This window comes from Podarcis liolepis (genome assembly GCF_965112155.1).
Source record: "Podarcis liolepis genome assembly, chromosome: 2".
NCBI lineage: Eukaryota > Metazoa > Chordata > Lepidosauria > Squamata > Lacertidae > Podarcis > Podarcis liolepis.
This window is the reverse complement of record NC_139555.1, coordinates 38,560,978-38,577,910: the sequence shown is the minus strand read 5'-3', so window position 1 is coordinate 38,577,910 and position 16,933 is coordinate 38,560,978. Positions and strand designations below refer to the sequence as shown.

Here is a 16,933-nt window from a genome sequence, read left to right as displayed (position 1 = left end):
CTATGTCCTCCGTTTGGCTTGGGGATCTATAGTAAACTCCCACAATGAGGTCTCTGTTATTCTTCTCTCCCTTAATTTTGACCCAAATGCTCTCACTTTGGCTTTGAGGTTCTAAATCTTGGATCTCTTCACAGGTATACACATCCCTGACATATAACGCCACTCCTCCTCCTTTCTTGTCTGGTCTGTTTCTCTGAAATAGATTGTATCCCTCCATTATTACATTCCAATCATGCTCATTAGTTTTGTTAGGTCTACTCTGGGTAACACTTAGTTGAATACCACCAAGTATCTACCAAAGTGTCCAAAGTTGCACCTTTTATAAAGAATAGCTTTTTTTATTTTGAAGGGGTGTGTGTTGGAATGGTGCTTGTTCTTCAGCTAAAACCAGCTCATTCCTGTTCTCTGCCCTTTAGAGTTTCACTTTTGTCAGCACTTTCTTGGCTCAGGCTATTGGGGATCGTCTTACAATAAGGGACAACTGCTGCATTCCAAGGGGGGGAAATGGATTCCTTCTGGCACGCCTTCCACTTTCCATAAAGTGCTACAAATAACTGGGGAGTCAAAGTCAGTAGGAAGGAGACAGATTCTTTCTCTGTTCTTTGTCTGTCAGCCTCAGTCATACCCCAAGTAATCAGAAGGGGCCACTCAAAGCCATTGAGAATTGTGGGAAAACCTGGAGCTATAATTGGTGGCGAGGTGGAGAAAATGTTGCACTGATACAGTACCTTAAGCTATTTCCATTAGAACTTCAGGGGTTTGTGGTTTCTGTTTCTGAAAAAACAAGTGCCACAAACTGTTAAGACAGACTGGTAGTAACACTCAATAAAGAAGGAAGAGGAACCCAAGCGTTTCCTTAGTATGATCACTGGATTGAATTCCTGGTCAAATACTTTGATGTTGAGATAAAAAGATGTTCCCTCTAGAGAATGTTAATACCCTTTTGGTATTAAGCCACTTTCCCATAAGAAGTTGCTCTCAAATTCTTCAGCAGCTAATAATTCCCTGTATTAACGCTTGCATAGAACTAACCTGCTCTTGATACATTTCTCTGAGGTTGAAATACCTTTGTGGCTAATTCAAAAGGCTTCACCAGCAGGACTGCATATACTTACAATATTAATAAACTTGGGTGCTCGGGTATTATGGCTATGTAACCAAATGGAGCCACTGAGAAAGCAGAGAGAAGAAGCAGGATACTTGGGGAAACTCAGTATTTGCAGAAGAAAGAAAAAAATTTTAGCTGACACCAACAAAATAACCCAATCAGAACAATCCGGGGGGGGGGGGGAGAGTGAGGCCACATGTTTGCAAGGGATAGATGAAAAACTGGGGCATGGCAAGTTCCAACAAGTGCATTCCACGCTGTGCCATTTTGTTGCAGGTTCAGCTTACCTGTTTTGAATGAGTTTGGGTTTCCAACCTAACTGTAGGGTATCTAATATAGTTCTCAGCAGTAGGAGGCTTGGTTTCTGAGACAACTGCTCTCTTGTGTTACAATCCTCCTTGCTTTCATTGGTTGACCCTTTTTTATATACTCTGATGAGTAATATTGCTGGAAGACAGATCCAATTCAGGGTCATAAACAGTTAATTTAAAGACACATAGAACCACAGATGCAGTCAAAAATTGGTTCACTCTTTAGTTCTCCCCATGCATAGTGCATAGCACCATTTTGTACCATATTTTCTAATGTTTACCATCATTTTACATAACTTGTAATTAGTTTTATGAGTTTGACATAGACCAGTTCCAGCACTATTCATGTATTCCTACATGTGTCCTTTGATCAAACCTAAATTTCTTCTCCATCTATAGGAGTGTCTCTCAACAAGTACAGTGGTACCTCAGGTTACAGACGCTTCAGGTTACAGACTCCGCTAACCCAGAAATAGTACCTTGGGTTAAGAACTTTGCTTCAGGATGAGAACAGAAATTGTGCTCTGGCAGCGGGGCAGCAGCAGGAGGCCCCATTAGCTAAAGTGGTGCTTCAGGTTAAGAATAGTTTCAGGTTAAGTACGGACCTCCAGAACGAATTAAGTACTTAACCCGAGGTACCACTGTATTACGTAACAAAAACAGGAAGAAAATGTTTTTTATTTTCTTTTTTATCCCGGGGGGAAGAATAATGATGCTGCTGCTGCAGGAAGAGAAGTAAAAGAAACATGAAATTGTGGGATTGACAAGAAATCTATATTTTTATTTTGATTGCTGAGAAAAGGATTGACCTGAGCCTTGGGATCTTGATAATGGCAATACTTTCTGATTAGAATGGGTTAAAGACAAAGCTTGTAACATTATATGAAGATTTAAAAAAAGAAGACGCTCTGGCCAATGGTGAATTCCTAAGTATGTAGCTTAGAAGACAGATGATGGCTCTTGTCATTGTCAAAAGTAAGGGGATGACAAAACTCTTTTCAGTTCTGTTTTAGTTTCTCTGATGATACTGTAAGAACTGCACATAGAACTCTAGGACTGACTACAAGATGCAGGGTTTTTTAAAACACTGCCTACATTTTTCTATGCCGTTCCTGATATCCCTTGATATAGGTTTCATGGATGTGTGTATCCCTGCAACACTTTGCGCTAGTATTTTCAGGATAATATTAATGATTACAATATTTCTTTCTGCATTGGAACTTACTGTATAAATGGATGGCAATTATTTTGTCATATATATACACATACATACATACATACATACATACATACACACACACACACACACACACACACACACACACACACCTCTCATTTCACATTTGATATTATCTATAGAATTTACCTAGATTTTTTTATGGTGCTACAGCTCTCAAAGCAGCTTAAAAATAATTAAAATATAAAACACTATAACACTCTAAATGATTCTTAAAACTTATGACTGTACATAATTTGAAGCCAAAAGGTTTCTCTTGCCCTTTTATAAAACAGTTTCTGTAACTTCTGTGTTCTGGAGCATGCATTCACAAGCCCAACCTCCCCAAGACAGGAGAGAGCATTGCTCCCAAATTCAGCAAACAGTTGGGTGTAGAAGAGAATATTGAATTTCATTTCCCAGAAATAAATGAATTAAAAGAAGATGAGGAAGGCAGCTGCTAACCCGTACTAAATGAGGACCAGACATGAGATGGAACTGCTAGGAGACAGAAAATCCAGCCTTATTCAATAAGCACTAGAATGAATATTGAGGATTGGCTTACTGGCAATGGACTGAGTTTCCACACGAGCAGGTTTGCACACAGTATAAAGTATAATTTACCTCTATTAAATTAAGTAATGGAGGGAAGAGTTTACAGTGTACAGATTCTTTTGCCTATCGTTATACAGTGGTACCTTGGGTTAAGTACTTAATTCGTTCTGGAGGACCATTCTTAACCTGAAACTGTTCTTAACCTGAAGCACCACTTTAGTTAATGGGGCCTCCTGCTGCTGCCGCGTCGCCGGAGCACGATTTCTCTTCTCATCCTGAAGCAAAGTTCTTAACCCGAGGTACTATTTCTGGGTTAGCAGAGTCTGTAACCTGAAGCATATGTAACCCGAGGTACCACTGTATCACCATATTTCAGCTACTACTAGCATTGCTATGTTTTTGTTACTGCTCTATACGTATCAGGGAATGCCCTCAAAAAAAAAAAAAAAACTTCCATTAATTTTCAGATCAAGTCTAGGCATTCTACAACTGTCCCTAAATGGTGGTTGAAGAGCTGCTAGGGGAGGTGGTTCACAGGACTTATTTGAGTAGGTCTTCCATTTAACAGCAGTGGGTGTTGGGGAGAAAACCACACACACACACACACACACACACACACACACACACGAGGATAAAAAGATGTGGATGCTTGTTCAGGAAGAACCTTGCCCAGCTGGACCTGGACAAAAGAACGAATGTGGAATCTCCTCTGTGAAAACTTACCAAAGAAAAGAGAGTGCCAATAAACAAGGATGTTGTCTGGAAGCAACAAGGGCTGGAGGAATACCCTTTCCTGTCCATGAAAACAAACTCTTTACCAACAGCCCCTTCTCACCTTGGCATTGGTGGAACCTGCACAACAGCAAGCCATCCTGTGTGTCAGCACCTTGTTTCCTCACCCTTGCAACAAGCAGACTCTGTAAATAATGCCTCGAGTTTCTGCAAAGATTACAAGGTGTGTTGGCCACATGAGAAGGCTTTGAGGAAAGCATGAAGTGTCGATCTGCAAGGCAAATACTCCTAATTAAATCAGGATCAAATGTGGCCATGGGAATAGTCAAGGTGCCGGAGGACACTGGATAGCTGTGATAATTTAAGCAACTATATCAAACTCCCCTTCCCTTTTTTTTTGTTTAAGAAGCAGAATGAGAGCCTGTGTAAGAAGTGACCGCAAGTCTTCTATGCAGCCACATAATCACACTGCCAAGTTTATTCCTCATCAAGAAGTTTACCATACCCATTGAGCCAATCACCCATATCCTACTACCCTTCTGAGAAATACCCCACCCCACTCTCCCACTATATATAAGGGTCTGGTGACTTCTGTTTCAGTGTATCTGAAGAAGTGTGCATGCACACAAAAGCTTATACCAGAACAAACTTAGTTGGTCTATAAGGTGCTGCTGGACAACTTTTTATTTCGGCTGCGTCAGACCAACACGGCTATCTACCTGAATCTATGTTTATTCCTGTTATTTACTAGCCATTTTTAACGCCAAGAGGTGCGTGGAATAGTTTCATCCCCTCTGCCAGCTCTGTATTGTCACAGGTCTTTTCTGAGTACAAGTTTGGCTTTGCCAATCTATTTTTTTATCTCATGGGTTGAAATTTCAAGTTTCAAAACTTCTATTATAGGCTTTGCACTTAAATTTTCTTCAGTGGTCTTAGTGGATAATATGCATACAGTGGTACCTCGGGTTACATACGCTTCAGGTTACAGACTCCGCTAACCCAGAAATAGTACCTCGGGTTAAGAACTTTGCATCAGGATGAGAACAGAAATCGTGCTCCGGTGGTGCGGCAGCAGCAGGAGACCAGCTAAAGTGGTGCTTCAGGTTAAGAACAGTTTTAGGTTAAGAACGGACCTCCGGAACGAATTAAGTACGTAACCAGAGGTACCACTGTATTGGGGTGGCTAGAGGAAATGTGCTCCTATTCATTACCTCAGGCCACTTTGAGGAAAACATAGTTGAAAACCACCCTGAGTAGACCCATTTAAATTAATGGCTCAAAGATAATCATGTTCCTTGAGTTCTATAGGTCTACTCTAAGTAAAACTTTAATTGAATACTGCCCTTAGCTTTTGACACCATTGAACATTGAATACTTCTGGAATGTGTGTTTGTGGAAGTCTGTGGTACTGCTTTGCATGGTTCCTATACTGTTGGACAAGGTGGTCTTAGAAGATGGTGCACTGGTACATTTTATCAGCTACTAGCAATATCTTTTGATATGGAGGGTAGAGTATTCCCCTTACTGTAAAGTATCCCAAGTACAGGACGGTCTTTTATTTTTACTTATTGGCATGAAAGCCAAACATTCACTTATAGAGGAAGTAAATAGATGATTTGGGGATGCTACAAGGACATTGTTAATCCCTGTTGCTGTCCCTGTTGACCTAAACCACTGAAAATCAAATTTCCTATCTGCACAGTCTCTCATCACATATTAAGCTCTTTTCCTTGGTTATACTAACCTGTAACTGGGAACTGGCACAAATACCTGGGAGGGAAGGAGAGAGCTATGAATTGCTGGCTGTACCATTTCCTACAAGACCAGGAACATGCTACTCTACCTGTTGGTAGGTTCTGGTTATAGAGAACATATATCACTGGTGAATTTCCAGTTGTGCTAACAGCTAGTTAATTTAACTGCTATTTAAAGTTGTTGGTGGCCTGATACCACTGTATCTCAGGAGACTCATTTAACCTTATGAGCCCCTTAACACGTTAAGATCTCCAGATAAAGGTTAGATTAGATTATTGAATTTCTGTACCACTTAATATATTAAAAACGTATCTAAGTGATGTACAGAAAACAAAAGCAGCAACAGACAACTTGAACAAAATATTACAAAAAAACCAGTTAAATAGAAAAATGTTACATTAATACAAAGTTACTAATATATCAATTCGTTTTCCTTGTGACACACCCTCCCTCTCAGCCTTTGGGTTCTCACCCAGGGTCCAAAGAAACTCTCAGCTCACCCACAAAAGTCTCACAACGAGTAGAGTTCCTGGAAACAGCAGACATCACCCTAGTCTCTCACTCTAGACTTGCTTTTATGGGAAGGCCCAGGGTGGATGGTACTTCCTCAGACTGCCCACAGCTATGTCCCATTCAGCTGCACTGTCCACACACCCAGTTTCAGGTGCAGTAGGTTTTCTGAGTTTCCCAGGGGGGTCCAAAGGATGGGGAAAGAGAAGCTCTGGGTGCCTCCAGGAGACCTGTTTGTTGAGCATTCATCCTGATTTTCTTTAAGTGAAAGGTTTGGCTGATTTTTATTTATTTTTATTTTATTGAACATTTGTTCTGAGTCGAAATAAATAAAAAATTGTCCAGGAGCACCTTACGAGACCAACTAAGTTTGTTCTGGGTATAAGCTTTCGTGTGCACGCACACTTCTTCAGATACACAAAAGTGTGCATGCACACAAAAGCTTATACCCAGAACAAACTTAGTTGGTCTCTAAGTTGGTCTCTAAGTTGGTTTGAATTATGGTGCTGGAGGAGACTCTTGAGAGCCCCTTGGACTGCAAGATGATCAAACCTCTCCATTCTTAAGGAAATCAGCCCTGAGTGCTCACTGGAAGGACAGATCCTGAAGCTGAGGCTCCAATACTTTGGCCACCTCATGAGAAGAGAAGACTCCCTGGAAAAGACCCTGATGTTGGGAAAGATGGAGGGCACAAGGAGAAGGGGATGACAGAGGACGAGATGGTTGGATAGTGTTCTTGAAGCTACCAGCATGAGTTTGACTAAACTGTGGGAGGCAGTGGAAGACAGAAGTGCCTGGCGTGCTCTGGTCCATGGGGTCACGAAGAATCAGACACGACTAAACGACTAAACAACAACAACAAAGGTGCTCCTGGACAATTTTTTATTTATTTCGACTGCATCAGACCAACACAGCTACCTACCTGAATTTGTTCTGAGTTGTTTGTGGGCAAGTTATATGACAATAAGTAGATTGAAAACTTACCTGGAGGCAGCACTCATCCTGAAGTGGGTGTATCAGTCAAAGCACTTATCATTTCTAGACTACAAACAGGTTTGCACAAGGACATATATTTGTATATTTATGTATTCCCTGGAACAGAAAAGCCTTGATGGTTTCTTTAGTAATTACAACAGTACAGAAAAAAACTGTGCATTATTAAAGCGTTTCCCTTCCAGTGCTGCCTATTTCACATCTATTTTTAAACATCTATTTTGAAGTCTTAAAAGATATTTATGTAAAATAGCATCACTTGAGAAAAGCTGGCTCCCTATTCTCTCCCTCCACCCCTCGTTTAGCCTATGCCATCCTACGCCAGGGCATCATGACAGAAGCTCTTCTGGAATGAGATGTTGCAGTTCCATTTGTCTCCTTGAGAAGCAATTGCATTTGTGGTATGCAGCACAGAGTGCCAAAAAAAGGACCTTCTCCAATGGAATGACAATGCTTCAGCCCAAGACTAAAGGCTTGAGACATTCCAAAGGAGAAGGACAGCACAGGTGGGCATCTTTGCAGCTAGCCAATCCAGAGAGAGAGAAGCAATAGGAAAACACACTTTTATAGCAGTTCCAAAATACACTCAAGGGGGAGTGCCAGGACGCAGTGCTTTGTGCTATGTACAGCTTCAAGAACAGGACAAGGACCAGAGTGTTGAAATTAACAGGATATAGTACTGTACTAATTTACACATGGACTGAATATTTGTGATGTGGGACACCAAATGTGACTAGTGCAAACTCCCTAATGTTGCATGCAAACATGCAACATTTCTAATTCTGTGATATTTGCGTATAATGTTCTGGACAAAATGTCTGAAAGAAATGTAACAAAAGTTTATCTGGTATGTACTGGTAGTAGGTAAGCCATGTGGAAGCAAAGCAAGGTAAAACAAATAATATGCAAGAAAGCTGTTGTGATAGTAAAATAATTTGGAGGTTTTATCAGCAACAAGCACAGTTTATTTACTTGAAACTCTTACGAGATTTTTAGTATACAAAGCATCCTGAAACAAGTTGCCCGTGGAGTGTCAAACACTCTGACACTCTTTGTCGCAACTCCAGTGTTTTCCTTCACCAAGACCTTGCTTGTTAGACCTTTGCTCATACATTCATCCCACGCACCCTCACAAATACAATAACAGTCATTAAAGTGAGCATATCAAGAAGATTTGAATCTCACTTGCTAGTGAGTTTTTAATGTCATGTAATTTTATTTTTTCTGAAATGGCTATATACAAATATTTAAATACATAGAACAATTAAAAGTGCCTAGCCGTTGCTTTAATCGTACACTTTTATGCTGCACGACCCAGTAAGGTTGGCATGATAAATCCACATGTATGTAGAAATACCTAGACAAAGAACTGAACGATGCCAAATGAAATCACTTCCCAGCAACTTTATCGCCTCACCTGAATGCTTGGAGATGGGTTGAATCCTGCTTTGGGAGGGGGGCATTTCAAGAGCGAATTGCAGGCTTTTTACCAAGTGCTTCTTTATTGAGATATCCTGTGAAATTTATTTATTTTTTAATTAAATAGTCAAAACTTTAGAACCTTCTTTACCATATAATGAAAAATGGCCACTTACCATCTAATGCTAGGGAGCAGTGGTTTATAGCCCAGTGTGACTGCAACGAGATAGGGGCCATTGTTCTGTCCCACGGAACTGTTTGAGAACATCAGTGCCTCCTCCTATGGTTGCATGGGCTGCTGGGAGCCTGCTCAGTTGAATCAACCAATCATGAGCAGGCAAGGGAGTATGGCCATAGTGGTGGACCTGGCTGGAGACTTTGGCCTGGAACCTTCAGTCAGGTCCACCAGTTTTCTATATAATTGGGCCACATCTGAGCCAACCAGCTCAGTCAGAGTTGGACTGAGCTTATCTTGAAGTTTTTCCTGTGTCATGGCAACTGTCACAATTTATTGTTGGCAGATAAAACATTAGGTTGGATCCTCAGCCTGGGCAGGGGCTCAGGACTCGTCCCCCTCCACAACAGGAAATTGGTACTCTGCTGAAAGCGTCCGGGGGGGGGGTTGTCCAGGTGTCCAGACAGGGGTCAACAGGCCATAGCACCCTCCCAAAATAGCAGTCCTGGAGGAATTGCCCTATTTGATGTACATTGTGGAGTGACCCTTAACCTGGTGTCAACGCACACAATCAGTCAGCAGGTGGGCTGGTTGATTCAGGATACACACCCAATGCCTTCACCAAAATCTACATACATCTGTAATAAAAAAGTTGTGGCCTTTTTGAACCCAAGTCCTGTTGTCCTGCGTCTTATTTTTCTCCTCTCTTGAGGCCCTGTTGGCTGCATGCTACCTGGGCCTAGAGCAGCAACTACAGCCTATTCTAGTGTCATTTAACACATAATACAGGATAAAATCTACTAAAATATTATCATTTTCTGTCTCTGTATAATGTAATTATTATTTTTTTAAGACTAACTTTTATGCATAAGAGCCTAGTATCATTCACAACATTTTACAGTTAGAGGCTCTTTATTTTTCCCTTTTCAGTAAGGCTGTAATAGATACTTGAAATGTGATTAATTGAAACACAGTAATATTTCTAATAGAGTTTTGTAAGGTATTCAATGATTTAGGAGACTGTGAAGGATTAAAAAAAACTGCTAAATTTAGAACTGCTTGATTAAAAGTAAATTATTCAGCAAAGTTTCGATCACTTCTAAGATAATAGCGAGTACCCTGATCCATAAATGAATGAACTTGCTCAAACCTTTTGGGCTGTGTTATGTAGGATTATGTACACAATTTTGTCTTGTTGCTACTACTCTGTGGAGCAACTTTAAAGCAGTTTCACAAGGTATTCAGTTACTACACTGAAGGCAGTGTCACATAGGAATGAATGGGGAACCTACATGTAGATCAGAATGTGCAATTGCTGCATTTGTACACCATTGTACACTGAATCACAGAACCAGATATAAATAAAACCTTAACATCAATGGTTTTGTATGCTGAATTGCATAGACAATCAGAGACAATGAATACCGACTGAGGAGATGGCCGGCAGGAGCCTGTCCTACCTGGCCCTCATCCCGCCTCCCAGTCAGCCACTGATTGGCCAGCCAAAAAGGAGGCGGAGTGACGGCCAGTGAGCGATGGGCTGTCACCCAGGCTTGGGAAGCCCACACCAGGTCACAAACCCCGCCCACCACTTAGATGGGTGAGCGGTAGTTCTGTATATATAGGAATTTTGAAATGCAAGAAACAGACTTTAGCCTGATCTGTAAAGGTTGTGGGGCATGGAGAATCTCATTTTAAGCCAGACTGTTTAAGTAGATTAGGTATTTAGACTTACATTTCTTCTTCTCCTACTGCTTGGAATTGATACAGCTCGCAGCTATTCTTTATAACAAGGGATAGACAACATGGGGTCCTCCAGATATTGTTGGACTCCAACTCCCATCTTCCATAGCCGATATGACCAATGTCAGGGATGATGGGAATTGTTGTCTAACATCACCTGGAGGGCACCAAATTGGCCAACGCCCTCTTAATTTAACAAATATAGATCTGAGGCTGAGAGAGAGTGATCTATTTAAGGCAGAGATGGAGGTAAACCCAGGTTCCTTCCACCCTCACTCTCATGATATAAACAGGCTTGTGGTATGATCCTAAGAGCTGTCCCATTGCCATAGCAGTGCAACATCACGTAATAGCACATAATGCCAGTTTTGGAATTCCAAGCACATGACACCAGCACTAATGTTGAAGGGTGCCAGTCCCATTTAGTAAACAGGTCTAAACCGACTTAAATCCCTCATAACATTTTTAGGACTGCAGTCGTAATAGTTCAATGTCATCTAAAGAAACATACTAGGCAAATACTTTGCTCCATACATTTATCTGTGGATTTTTCATCTTGTTCTCTGTAGGTGGTTTGTTTAAAACAGGAATGGCTAACTATTGGTGCAAGGACTTCTCTGGCACCCAAAGCATTTGCCCCCTGACATATTACTCTAAAAGACCTTATTGCTTTGCTCTGCATGATGTGACATTAATAACCCTTCACCCCAGATAGAAACAAGATCGTTGCGTTTCTATGAATCACAGGCAGGATTTTAAGAACTATGTGGGACGGAGTATAACAGGAAAGAAGACTGGAGAACGGTGAGAAAAGAGGAAATTTTTTATGACGCAGTTTAAAAATGGTGTCTCGCCATGACAGGTTTGCCGGAGGAAGAAGGACTGGGGGAAGAGAATCAGGATTGTTTGAATGAGAAGGAATGCTGGAATGTAAGTTTGACCTGACAGAACCCCCAGACTCATTTGATTTATTTGGTAAGCCTGAGAAAAATAAAGGACAGATCGGAGATTAATTTTGTTTATGGAAGCGTTGTACAGAGGCTGTCCCGGATCGATATGATTTTTGGAAGAGTATAAAATCCACATAGAATGCCAGCTTTTAACCTGCTTGTGAAAATCATCAGAGATCGCAAAGAAAGGAATTTATGATAACAACAACAAGAGAAAAGAAGTAATAAAGAACTATCCGGATCAAACTGGACAGAACTGTCTAATTAATGCAGTAAGATAAGTGATGCTGTTTTGGACTCGAGCTGAGCTTGATGTATGGGTACCCCCAACAAAATTTAAAATTTGGCTGTATAATTTGGAATCAATTTGATAATGTGATGTGATTGGCCTGTTAATAAAAATTATTAAAAAAAAAAAGACCTTATTGCTTTGAGCTGACAATTTCAGGTGGAGTTGATTTGTGCACTAGAATAAATGTCTGGCTCCCAAATAAAACTTTGCTGTACTTCAAGATCCAGAAGCTGAGCTCCTCTGGTGCATATTAATCACATAGTTAGAATAGAAGACACTTCAAATAACACAGAATTCACAGCAGATGAACAGCAGTTGCTTACCATGTAATAGTTTTGGATACAGGCAGTAATGCAGTATTGCTGAGCCAAGAGGGCCTGGTCCTTAATGGCTGTGGCTAAGGTCTGTTGCTGAGTTCTCTTCTCTAATCTTTGCTGCCCAATGGGTAACATTAACCTACTAGAAAAAAGAAGGGAGGGGTGAGGGAGCCTTAATTTGCAAAAGCAGCTCTTTGGAACCCAGATCTGTGGCTGCTGCCTGCTTGTTCTTCTATGTGGTGGGAAAGCCCCCATGTTCCCTTTCTCTCCAACCATCAAAATCACCCTGCAAAATTCTTGTCCTCGTGCTTGAAGCCTAGCATAAAATGGATGCTTCTGGAACATCTCAACTTTCCATGGACACCTAATACAAACAAGGCAGTACATTCAAAAGACGCTTAACCATGGAAGGCTGCTGCTAAAAAAAGACAAGAGCTCATTCTCCCGGCTTAGAGAAGATTCTAAGAATTCATTTTTCATGAGAGATGTGGCTGTTTATTGACCATTCTTCAGTGACCTCAAGTGAAAGGGAAGACAGCTTGCTGCTCACTCTACCTGGAGCTGGATGGAAGTGACTCTAGGCTCTAGGCTACATCCCTGCAATCTGTAGTTTCTTCACCTGCCTCAGATACAAGCCACCATGTTGGTTAAATGGAAACTGCACAGCTGTTTGATGTCTCAAAGCAGGACTGCAATGTTGAATGCAGCCCCTGACTAAATGTTAAGGCTCAAGGTAGAATTCACATGAAGGCGAGGAAGAGTGAGTTATGCAAAGCTGGAAGATTGTACTCTGTTTGAGTATCACTGGATTCCTGATGAGCTCTGCACTCATCTGCCAATACAGTGGTACCTCAAGTTAAGAACTTAATTCGTTCTGGAGGTCCGTTCTTAACCTGAGACTGTTCTTAACCTAAGGTACTATTTCTGGGTTAGCAGAGTCTGTAACCTGAAGCGTCTGTAACCCGAGGTACCACTGTATACTATTGTTATGTTTAGCTTTATAGCCTATGTTATTGCTAAAATAGCTTTGGCCTACATAGGAAGTTCTACCAAGTTCCTGTGTCCCAGGTTGAAGCGGTACAGAGAGCAGTACAGATGCTTCTGAAGCATTTCTGCTTCCCACAGCATACATCTTACAATGAGGTGTTTCCTCTGGAAAATGCAGTTAGTGAAGAATGCTCCAGCACTATTGCTTACAAGAGTGAAGCTAGCAGCATATTATACCTGAGCTCAAAGGGATGCGGGTGGCACTGGGGTCACTGAGCCTCTTGGGCTTGCCGATCAGAACATCGGCAGTTCGATTCTATGTGACAGGGTGAGCTCCCGTTGCTCTGTCCCAGCTTCTGCCAACCTAGTAGTTTGAAAGCATACCAATGCAAGTAGACAAATAGGTACCACTGTGGCAGGAAGGTAAACAGAGTTTCCGTGCGCTCTGGCACTTCTCATGGTCCTCCATGCATCAGTAACTGTTTAGTCATGTTGGCCACATGACCCAGAAAGCTGTCTGTGGACAAATGCCGGCTCCCTTGGCCTGAAAAGCAAGGTGAGCGCCGCAGCCTATAGTTGCCTTTGACTGGACCTAGCCATCCAGGGGTCCATTACGTTTTACCTTTTCCTTACCTGAGCTCAAATATCTAAACTGGCTGCCAGTTTGCCACCATGTTGAGTTCAAGTGTTACCACTGGTACATAAAGCTCATAATGGATTGGGACCAGTTACCTTGAGGAAAAGCCTTATCCCATGTGAGCTGACTCACTTTGTCCTACCAAACTTGCACTGCTGCGTTGGTCAGGAGTCATGCCTTTAGTGTGGCAGTACTGTGCTTTGGAACTCTCTGATTATTGACAATAGGCAGGGGCCATCATTGTATTCTTTTAGATGCCTACTGAAAACATTTCTATTTTGGTGGGCCTATTAAGACACATGATCAGTTACATGTTTGATTGTTTTAAACATTTTTATCAGTTTTAAAATGTTTTAACTATGCTTTCATTTTATTTTTAACTGTATTTTTTATTACGGATGTATCCTTTCTTCAGCAGGAAGGGCAGGATATAGCTATGATAGGTAAATGCTTTGATTTAGATAGGTAAATGCTTTGATATAGATTTGATAGGTAAATACTTTGGATTCTGTTTAGACGCCTTTTGAAAATAGCTCCTTAAACTTTAATTCCACACAATTCCTTATTGCAATAAAGACTAGGAACTCCCCCCCCCCCCGGCAAATAAAAGTGGCTAATTTAAATATATTTATATATTCCATTGGCAGGAGCTGGGAAGGGGGCTCTGGAAAGCGTATCACATATCATGAGCCTTGATAGCAGATTCAAAACTGTTTTTGATTGTGATATGCCTCAAATTTCTTCAACAAAATTTATCCCACAAAATAGGTAGAATATAAATTTTTAAAACAAGTAATTCAAAAGCAGTATGGGTTTGGAACCCCACTTTCTATTAAGTGGATGACTAGCCTGGGAGTGTCCCTGCTTTAAAATACTTGCCCTTTGTTTCTCATTAGTATGTTTTGATTTACACGACGTCTGCTTTCATCAGCTGTTACCGATTCCCTCTTTGGTAGCATAGCTTTAATTCTTTGGCATGCTTCTTAGGAGGTCATGCCTGTTCAGGGCAGTGGCAAGCTGATGATAAACCCTTAAGGATAAGGACAAAAGTGTCAGAGACGATAACTAGATCTTTGTTAAATATTAAGGACCTGTTTCCCTGACCTGGGATGTTACAGGTCTTTCTTCGTTCATTCAGGGGATTCATATTTCATTTTTGACCAAAGTCCTTAAACTCTCCCCTTACAAAATTCTGGCCTTTGAAAGTTAAACTATTTTGTTTTGTAGAATCCACCATTTTTGTTGCTGAATCTATACTTCATTTTTGTTGGAATGGTATTACCTGTTTTTATAACTCTATATACAGTTTCAACCTGCCCTGGTGAAGGACAGAGACAACAAATCTTACAAAGAAAGTAAGAAGGGTTCTCAAAATGGCTTGCAATTATTTATTCCTGTCTTGACTTTGCTTTTTATTCAGTCACTCTTTCAAAGCTTGCCCTTTTGTACATTCTTACCCCTCTTCCCTTTTAACACAGAAAGGGAGTTAAATCCCTTGTAGCGCAGCCTGCACCATTGTAATCATGCGAGCAGGACCAATTGGGATGGCAGAAAGACCCACATGATCTCCCTCAACCAGATGGAGCATATACTCACACACACTTTCCTGCAGTGTGTTTGTGTGTGTGAATGGACAGATGACCATCTATGCTTAATTCCCAGTGTTCTGTTTTCTTACTGCCATTTTTACCCGAGGCTTTGCTTGGGCAAAACAAAAAAGAAGAGTTTCTTTAGTGTCAACATTCCTGCTGATAGTGGATGCTTCTTCACACATTACTCCAGGAAAATACATGTTTCCACATATAGGTTCAAACTGCAGGCAAATGAATGTATAAATATATATTGCACATGCGTTTGGGAATCTCAGATGTTGCATTTTAGTGCCTAAAATGTAACTGATTCTTAAAATGTAATTGATAAAATAGCTGTTTGCCAGGCTACTAAAATGCAAGTATATTGCAGGATTTGATCCAATAAGAGTGCCAGACAGAAAAACTGCCACAAACTCTCTTTTTTAAAGGGATCAGACATCAGATCTCTCCTGCACTGGCATTACTTCCCAAGTTTAAAGAAATGGTTAGCTTCCATTCCAAAGTATCACAACTGATAAATAATGACTAAACTTGGTCATTTCTATTAATACATTTTCTGAGGGTAAATAAGTGTATAAGTGGCAAGCAGGCTTTAGGTCCAGTCTCTGATTTCCAAATATAGAGAGGGGTTGAGCTAAGAGAAGAATCACAGCCTATAAAAGCTGACGGAGATGAAAGGCTTACTGGTGGCTGCGAGCTGTGAGAGGTAAGTTTGATAATCAGTCTCTCTCCTTCCATCCCCATCCCCTACCCCCTCCCTCCTGCAATATGGGCAACATACTCCAGAGCTTTGGGAGAGATCTCAAAGCAATCAAGTGTTAATTTAGACAATAAGGGCAGCTATACTTTAGCTGAGCTTAAAGGCACTTTGCTCTGAGGAGGAATTTTAGGGGGAAGAGGGTTCATTTCTGTAGTGTATTTTGAGATTCTAAAAAATTCTCAGCTGTTGAGGATCCTGGACTCATGAATGCTTACGCTCTCTGCTCCTTTCTAGATTAGACGTCTTGTTTCATCCAGTTCCTTTCTTCTTTCTGTTGGGAGTGGAAAATAAAAAGGTGAGAAGTCAAGGTGTGGCGCTATGTGTCCCACCCCTACCCCACCTCCCAAATGACATTTATTGATACTTTTTGTGTGATGCAATTTCATTTTCTCAGTCAGTCTGCTGTGGAGTGGTAATAACTGCAGTGCTTCTGTGCTTGTGTATTGAGGAGAGGGAAAGTACCTCCCTATACTTTGACTTTCCTGCCTGCAAATTGTGGGTGAAGGAATGACATTCTAAGAAACAGGTGGACCATTTCGTGGAAAAACCAATCTCCCATGCACTTATGTTATCATTTTCCGGCATTCAGTATTTGACGAAGAGACTTACAGCATCTTAAAGATGAACTAATTTAAAATGGCATGAAGTTTTATGGACTACAATCTACTTCATCAGATGCATGAAGTGTTATCTTGAGTTATAGGTGTACATACACATGAGTTGGGATGAGGGGGTTGTGTAAAGTGAGGTCAGAGAGAAATAAAATGTAGAAAAGTACTTAGTTATTTAGTTTTTTTTAGTATACTACCCTCTACCTGTAGATCTCAGGGCGGTTCGCAACAGAAAATTACATTACAAAAAACACAAAATGCATAATGAAA

General features: G+C 40.9%; 1 protein-coding gene and 1 long non-coding RNA gene across 2 annotated transcripts in view; one reads left to right on the top strand and one right to left on the bottom strand.

The window, feature by feature from the left end:
• LOC310699598 overlaps positions 1 to 16,933 on the bottom strand; it is a 187,531-nt gene that overhangs the window by 9,661 nt on the left and 160,937 nt on the right. The window contains exons 13-16 of the long non-coding RNA XR_014522139.1: positions 16,268 to 16,323; positions 11,889 to 15,513; positions 8,598 to 11,179; positions 7,172 to 7,279 (exon numbers count right to left, since the gene is read on the bottom strand). This is a non-coding gene — a long non-coding RNA (uncharacterized lncRNA). The remainder of the gene's footprint in view (positions 1 to 7,171; positions 7,280 to 8,597; positions 11,180 to 11,888; positions 15,514 to 16,267; positions 16,324 to 16,933) is intronic.
• Positions 15,513 to 16,933, top strand: part of LOC310699504 (myosin-3) — a 34,067-nt gene continuing 32,646 nt past the window's right edge. The window contains exons 1-2 of the mRNA XM_083487430.1: positions 15,513 to 15,998; positions 16,287 to 16,347. The gene's annotated coding sequence lies outside the window, so the exon portion shown is untranslated. The remainder of the gene's footprint in view (positions 15,999 to 16,286; positions 16,348 to 16,933) is intronic.